This window comes from Triticum dicoccoides, chromosome 1B, assembly GCF_002162155.2.
Source record: "Triticum dicoccoides isolate Atlit2015 ecotype Zavitan chromosome 1B, WEW_v2.0, whole genome shotgun sequence".
Taxonomy (NCBI): domain Eukaryota; kingdom Viridiplantae; phylum Streptophyta; class Magnoliopsida; order Poales; family Poaceae; genus Triticum; species Triticum dicoccoides.
The window spans coordinates 156,842,727-156,850,633 of record NC_041381.1 but is presented as its reverse complement, the minus strand read 5'-3'; positions in this window follow the sequence as shown (position 1 = coordinate 156,850,633).

Sequence of the window (7,907 nt, the reverse complement as noted above, 5' to 3'; positions counted from 1 at the left end):
TTTCATGCAACAGCCCAACAGTCCAACGAAACCACGACCCAACGGTCGAATAGCGCCACCGTCCATGACCGCCCCACTTGTCAGGTCCAACGGGAGACATAGTCCAGTGTAGCCCCACTCGTCAGAGTTAACGATCAAACCATTGACCCGACGGCAACGTCCAGTTTGCCCATTTGTGAGGGTTTCGGGCAAGGGAGTGGGGAAAAGTGAGCAAAATTTGAGAGGGTGGGGATGAATGAGTACAACTAAGGAACCAAGGGCACAGATGTAAAAACCCTTTCTTTTAATGGAGCATGGTATAGTTGGTATTCCCGGATCTCCTAGTTTCTTTGATATTCCACCCTTAAAAGTGTAATTAGCAAGCATTGTGGAAATTTCAGTTTCCGGTATCTTTCTTTTATTTGTAACAATCTCCTTCATATACTTAGCATAAGGAGACATTTTCAGAATATCAGTCAAACGCATACGCAAAAAGATAGGTCTAAGCATTTCAACAAAGCGCTCAAAATCCTCATCATCCTTTTTCTTGGATGGTTTAGGAGGAAAGGGCATGGGTTTCTGAACCCATGGTTCTCTTTCTTTACCATGTTTCCTAGCAATGAAGTCTCTCTTATCATAAAATTGATTCTTAGATTGTGGGTTGTCAAGATCAACAACAGGTTCTACCTCAACATCATTATCATTACTAGGTTGAGCATCAACATGAACATCATCATAAACATTAGCACTAGGTTCATGTTCATCATCAGGTTGTGTCTTAGCATCAGAAATAGAAATATCATTTGGATTCTCAGGTGTATCTATAACATGTTCACTAGAAAGCATACAAAGTCTTATCACCTTTCTTTTTTCCTTTTAGAAGGACCGGGTGCATCAGTATTAATTCTCTGAAAATCTTGCTCAATCCTCTTAGGATGGCCCTCAAGATACAAAGGTTCCTGGGTCATTTTACCTCCTCTAGTCATAACCCTAACAACATTATCATTGTTATTACTATTCAACTCATTCAATACTTCATTCTGAGCTTTGAGAACTTGTTCTACTTGAGTTTTTACCATGGAAGCATGCTTACTAATAACCTTAAGATCATTAACAGTTCTACTCATATAATCACCCAAGCAGCCAAGCATATAAGCATTATGTTTCAATTGTCTACTAACATAAGCATTGAAATTTTCTTGTTTAACAATAAAGTTATCAAACTCATCCAAGCATTGACTAGCGGACTTATTATGAGGAATATCACCTTCATCACTATAAAGAGAATTTACCTCTACTATCTGTGTCCAGTTATCAAGACCATGTATTTCTTCAATAGGTGGTAAATTCTTAACATCTTCAGCTTTAATACCTTTTTCTTTCATAGATTTCTTTGCCTCTTGCATGTCTTCGGGACTGAGAAATATAATACCTGTTTTCTTCGGAGTTGGCTTAGGAGTTGGTTCAGGAAGAGTCCAATCATTATCATTACTCAATATATTATTCAATAGCAATTCAGCTTGCTCAACAGTTCGTTCCTGAAAACACAACCAGCACAACTATCTACGTGGTCCCTAGAAGCATCGGTTAGTCCATTATAAAAGATATCAAGTATTTCATTTTTCTGGAGAGGATGATCAGCCAAAGCATTAAGTAACTGGAGAAGCCTCCCCCAAGCTCGTGGGAGACTCTCTTCTTCAATTTGCACAAAGTTAAATATTTCCTTTAAAGCAGCTTGTTTCTTATGAGCAGGGAAATATTTTTTAGAGAATTAGTAAATCATATCCTGGGGACTACGCACACAACCAGGAACAAGAGAATTAAACCATAACTTAGCATCACCCTTTAACGAGAAAGGAAACAACTTAAGAATATAGTAATAGCGATTTTTTTCCTAATGAGCAAATAGGGTGGCTATATCATTCAATTTAGTAAGATGTGCCACAACAGTTTCAGATTCGTAACCATGAAAAGGATCAGATTCAACCAAAGTAATTAACTCAGGATCAACAGAGAATTCATAATCCTTATCAGTAACAAAGATATGTGAAGTAGCAAACTTAGGATCATATTGCATTCTAGCATTCAATGATTTTTCTTTCCACTTACATAATAATTTCTTAAGATCACCTCCATCCTTACAAGCAAGAAAGTCCCTAGCTACCTCTCCATCCATAACATAACCTTCAGGCATAACATGCAATTCATATCTAGGAGAGCTAGGTCTAACAGGTGTCTCAAAGTGTTCAGTTTCAATAATTTCATCATCTTCAGAAATATCATCATCTTCAGCATAATCAATAGTTCTAACTCTAGCAAGGTGTTCATCAAGTAATTCACCCAGTGGCACAGTTTTATCAAGCAAAGTAGTAGCATCATAAGCATCATTCATAATAGAAGTAGCATTATCAATAACATGCAACATATCAGAATCAATAGCAGGTGTAGGTGTTGCAAGCTTACTCAAAACAGAAGCTGAATCAAGTGCAGAGCTAGATGGCAGTTCCTTACCTTCCCTCGTAGTAGAGGGAAAAATCTTGGTTCTAGTGTCTTTCAAATTTCTCATAGTGATCAACAGATATAAATCCCAAGTAACTCAGAGAATAGAGCTATGCTCCCCGGTAACGGCGCCAAAAAAGGTCTTGATAACCCACAAGTATAGGGGATCGCAACAGTTTTCGAGGAAAGAGTATGGGGAGCCAAAGAATATTCTCAAGTATTAGCAGCTGAGTTGTCAATTCAACCATACCTGAAAGACTTAATATCTGCAACAAAGTATTTAGTAGCAAAGTAGTATGGAAGTAATGGTAACGGTGGCAAAAGTAATAGTAGCAGTTTTGTAGTGATCGTAACAGCAGTAGCAAAGAAAGTACTTAGCAAGGATCAATATGTGAAAAGCTCATAGGCAATGGATCAACAATGATAATTGTGTCGGATGATATTCATCATGTAGAAGTCATAACCTATGGTGACACAGAACTAGCTCCAATTCATCAATATAATGTAGGCATGTATTCCATATATAGTCATATGTGCTTATGAAAAAGAACTTGCATGCCATCTTTTGTCCTACCCTCCCGTGGCAGTGGGGTCCTAATGGAAACTGAGGGATATTAAGGCCTCCTTTTAATAGAGAACCAGACCAAAGCATTAGCACTTAGTGAATACATGAACTCCTCAAACTACGGTAATCACGGGAAAGAATCCCAATTATTGTCACCTTGGGGTACGCCATAACTCATAATAGGTGTCTACAACTTGCAAGATAGGATCAAGAACACAAATATATCATGAAAAACATAATAGGTTCAGATCTGAAATCATGGCACTCGGGGCTCTAGTGACAAGCATTAAGCATAGCAAAGTCATAGCAACATCAATCTTAGAACACAGTGGATACTAGGGATCAAACCCTAACAAAACTAACTCTATTACATGATAAATCTCATCCAACCCATCACCGTCCAACAAGCCTACGCTGGAATTACTCATGCACGGCAGTGAGCATCATGAAATTGGTGATGGAGGAAGGTTGGTGATGATGATGGCGACGAATCCCCCTCTCCGGAGCCTCGAACAGACTCCAGATCAGCCCTCCCAACGAAGAACAGGAGGCGGCAGCGGCTCCGCATCGTAAAACGTGATGAACCTTCTCTCTGATTTTTCTCTCCAGATGTGAATATATAGAGTTGGAGTTAGGGTCGGAGGAGGTCCAGGGCGCCACAAGCCACCAGGGCGCGCCCCCAGGCTTGTGGCCAATTGGTGGACCCCTCTGGTTGATTCTTTCACCAGTATTTTTGTATATTCCAAAACTATTCTCTATAAATTTTCAGGTCATTCCGAGAACTTTTATTTCTGCACAAAAATAACACCATGGCAATTTTGCTGAAAACATTGTCAGTCCGGGTTAGTTCCATTCAAATCATGCAAATTAGAGTCCAAAACAAGGGCAAAAGAGTTTGAAAAGTAGATATGATGGAGACGTATCACATATCCATTGTCAACCTCACTTTTGCTGCCTGCCATGCCGATACAGATCTCTGTTGCCACACTCACCGAGTTCCGTCCATGGGAACCACCACCTAAGCACCCTGATGCACAATCGGCCAAGACCCCCAAGGCAGGTTACACCACCAGAAACCCCACCCCGCTGAACCCATTCGCAGGGCGTGCTGTGCTATCGGCTTCATCCCACAAAGCAAGCTCCGGACCTGCTCCCACCTCCTCGTTCGAAAAGATTGCCAACTTGAATCAAGTTCTCCCCAGCATTAGAATCACTCCACACCCACTCGAACAACAAGCTTACATCGTCGCCACGTGTTACTTGTCCACGGGATCGACGGGGAAATCCATCCTTCTGTGCGCCACCACATCACCTGCTCTATCTCCCACTAACTGAAGCAACACCTTGTGACGGGCCCAGTAGCAGACCAGCCCATGGACGAAGACCTGTAGCCAGGCCCAAAAGAAGGAAGCGTCCCAACCAGCTATTCGACCCATCCACTTGGGAAATGAGTGGATAAGTAGTGTGTGTGTGAGTGCGCGCGCGCCAGAGAGGGCATCGAGTGATTCGGCTGTATTCCTATCCCCTCCCCGACCTCTCTCCTCTCAGGAACCCTAGATCCTCCTTCCCCTGAACTTCCCCTCCTCCCCCAAATTACTTGTACCTCGCCATGGATTTGCTAACTTCAGTAGAGAGGCCATAACATATGGTATCATATTTGCCAGATTATCTCTAGAAACCCACCTTCTCTACGCGTCAACAATGTCAAGTGATAGCGATGGAGCAGCACATCGATAAGCTAGCGACGACTCTCAAGTTGATCCAGGAGTAGAACGCCTCCATCCAGTAGGCGGTGACGGTGTCCACGACTGTCTTCGAGGAGATCAAGCCCTCAATCCTCAATCTCGCGAAGTGGCGCCCGACGCTGTATCTGGCAGTGACGAATCTACGGGCAAATTCGGGTGGAGTGCACCGCGACCGTGACCACATCATCCACAACCCTATTATCGGTTCTTTATCCGGCATATCTCGTAGTAGGGTTCCTAAGCTAGGCATCTTGGAGCGATGGTAACATGGACACGGGGTTTTACCCAGGTTCGGGCTCTCTCGAAGAGATAATACCCTACGTCCTTCTTTTGATTGTATTCATATGGGGTGCAGTACAGAGTACATGCATCTACCGCGAGATTGTTCTCATGAATATGAGATGATCTATTGACTAGCCTGGCCTCAGTTTATATAATGTACTAGAGGCCTAGGATTTAGAGGAGTCCTCGTCTTGGGAGCCAAGTATCCTGGAATCTCCCTTGTATGTGGCATGGGCTGCCCGAATTGGCCCATGGGAGAACCGCCATGGGGGTCCTCATCCTGATCCACCTGGCCGGGAGACGACGTGGTGAGTACCCCCTAGTCCAGGACACTGTCAAAGACCGCCGACGACCAGGAGTAGTTAGGAGGCTCCCAGGCAGGAGGCCTTGCCTTTTCGATCAATGTTGCTTTTTTGCTAGCCTTCTCAAGGCAGACTTGTTTAACTTATGTCTGTACTCAGATATTGTTGCTTCTGCTGACTTGTTTGTATTCGAGCCCTCGAGGCTCCTGGCTTGTAATATAAAGCTTGTATGACTTAAGTTTGTGTCTAGAGTTGTGTTGTGATATGTTCAACTGAGTCCCTGATCTTGATAGTACACATTGACATGTATGATTAGTGTATGATTGAATCGGGGGCGTCACAGTTACTATTGTTGTTGCTGCTGCTCTTCCATCACTATAAAACTGCTATTGTTATTATTGCTACTTTGCCGCTGCTATCAAACTATCATACTATTGTGCTACTGATCATTCTGCTGCTGATATTTAGTTCTCCAAGTGTGGTTGAATTGACAACTCAACTGCTAACACTTACAAATATTCTTTGGCTCCTCTTGTGTCGAATCAATAAATTTGGGTTGAATACTCTACTCTCGAAAACTGTTGCGGTCCCCTATATTTGTGGGTTATCAGTGCTATGTTCAGTACGACTATACAATGCTAGACGATCTGCTACCCTATTTTAAACACGTTTAAGCTTCATAGGAATAAAATCTCTCCTTTCCACCAAGAACTTAATATCAGCAACCAAGTGGTTGTTTTAAAACAAATGAGACATACCCTTCACATAGAGAGTCACCAAAACCTCTGAAGAATCTGACTAGACAATAACTGGCCGTCGGTGTGCTGCAACTCCAGAGCCATGCCTTGCATTGGCACATGAATTGTTGCTTCCAAGACGTCGTTCAAGTTGAACAAAATCAGTAAGCTGCAAATATCACACTTTCATCCGATCTACGAAGAATCATGCCCGCTGCCGCTGTATCGTCCTCAACAAGGAAGGAGCCATCCACTGAGAGGGTTGCATGGTCTACCGGTGGAGGTGGCCATGCACTGATAGCTTTTGTCCTTCTGACCATCACATGACGATCGTCCACCAGAGAAAACTTTCCTTTGATAATATCTTCAGTTGAATAACTTATTACCTTGTCTTTCGTCACCGCTATGAATTTATTTATAAAGTCGACATATGAATTTTCTTGAAAATAGGTCATGGAGCTTGGGACATGATTACTGTGCCAAATCTAGCATTTCTTCTAGCAAAACAATATGTAGTTGGATGGTTAGAAGGACAGTGGTAACCCCAACACATCATGGTTTAAGTCTTAGACTTAGCACTGGTGCTCGGATTTTTCAGGATTTATTTCAGGTCTTGCAGCGATGTGCATTCTGTGGAAGAAGACGTTCTCGTCAACTACGAAAGCGTTTGTGGTGACTTCGTCAATCTCAAGATAATGTGTCGGCTCAGTCTCTCAAGGTGCTCAAAATGGTAATGTATGCGTGCGTGCTTTAGATGAATGTGTGTATGTATGAGCGTGTGCGTTTGTACTGTGTTATTAAAAAACATGTCTTCTTCTACAACACAACGAGGTGTTTGAGAGCCTTATGGATGGGCCCCTCTAATCGATAACGAGATGCATCGATCCTTTGTCTTCCGTTGCCGCTATGAATTTATTTATAAATAAAGTCGACGTATGATTTTTCTTAAAGATAGATCATGGAGCTTGTGACATAATTATTGTGTCAAATCTAGCATTTCTTATAGCAAACCAATATGTGGTTGGATAGTTAGGAGGACAGTGTTAATCACAACTCATCATGGTTCAAGTCCTAAACTTGACATCGGTGTTCGCATTTTCCTGGTTTTATTTCAGATCTTCTAGCGACGTGGATTCTGTGGGAACAAATGTTCCCGTTCACTACGAAGACATCTGTGACGACTCGGTCAATCTTAAGATGATGCGCCGATTCAGTCTGTCATGATCATCAACAGTAGGGTGTATTTGCTTGTGTATATGTGTGTATGATACCAACCACAAGTGAAATACTCCCTTCGACAGGGACTAACAGCTGGATGGGCAGCTCTGGCGATTCGGACGGCGGCGCCGGTGCGCCTCCCTTCCCCGGTGTTCCCTCCGCCTCCGCCCTTCCGTGTCGGCCGGTGTGCTCCCCGCCCTGGCGCGGCCGCAGCAGCCCCTTTCCCCGCCCGCTCCGGCGCTGGCCGGGTCCGTGGCGCCCTCCGCTCCCCGCTTTCGTTGGTCCGACTGCACGGATGACGAGCCCTTCCCGCCGCCTGCTTCCCCCTCCGCCCCCTCCTCCTCGGTCCCTCGCTGCGCCGTGGTGCTTCGCCGGGCTGGTGGCTCAGCCCCCCTCGTGCGGGGTTCTGCTACCGCCTCGCGGGTGCCGCGGCCGCCGTCGATGCCCTTGAGCCAGTCTCGGGCGGACGGTGCCAAAGGCAGGGCCTTGGCTGGTGGTGCGGCTCGCCGCCGGCGCGGTCTCATCTGGGGCGTGGCTGGCCGCTCTGACCGGGGGGGCGCCCGCTCCTCCTGGTGTCGCC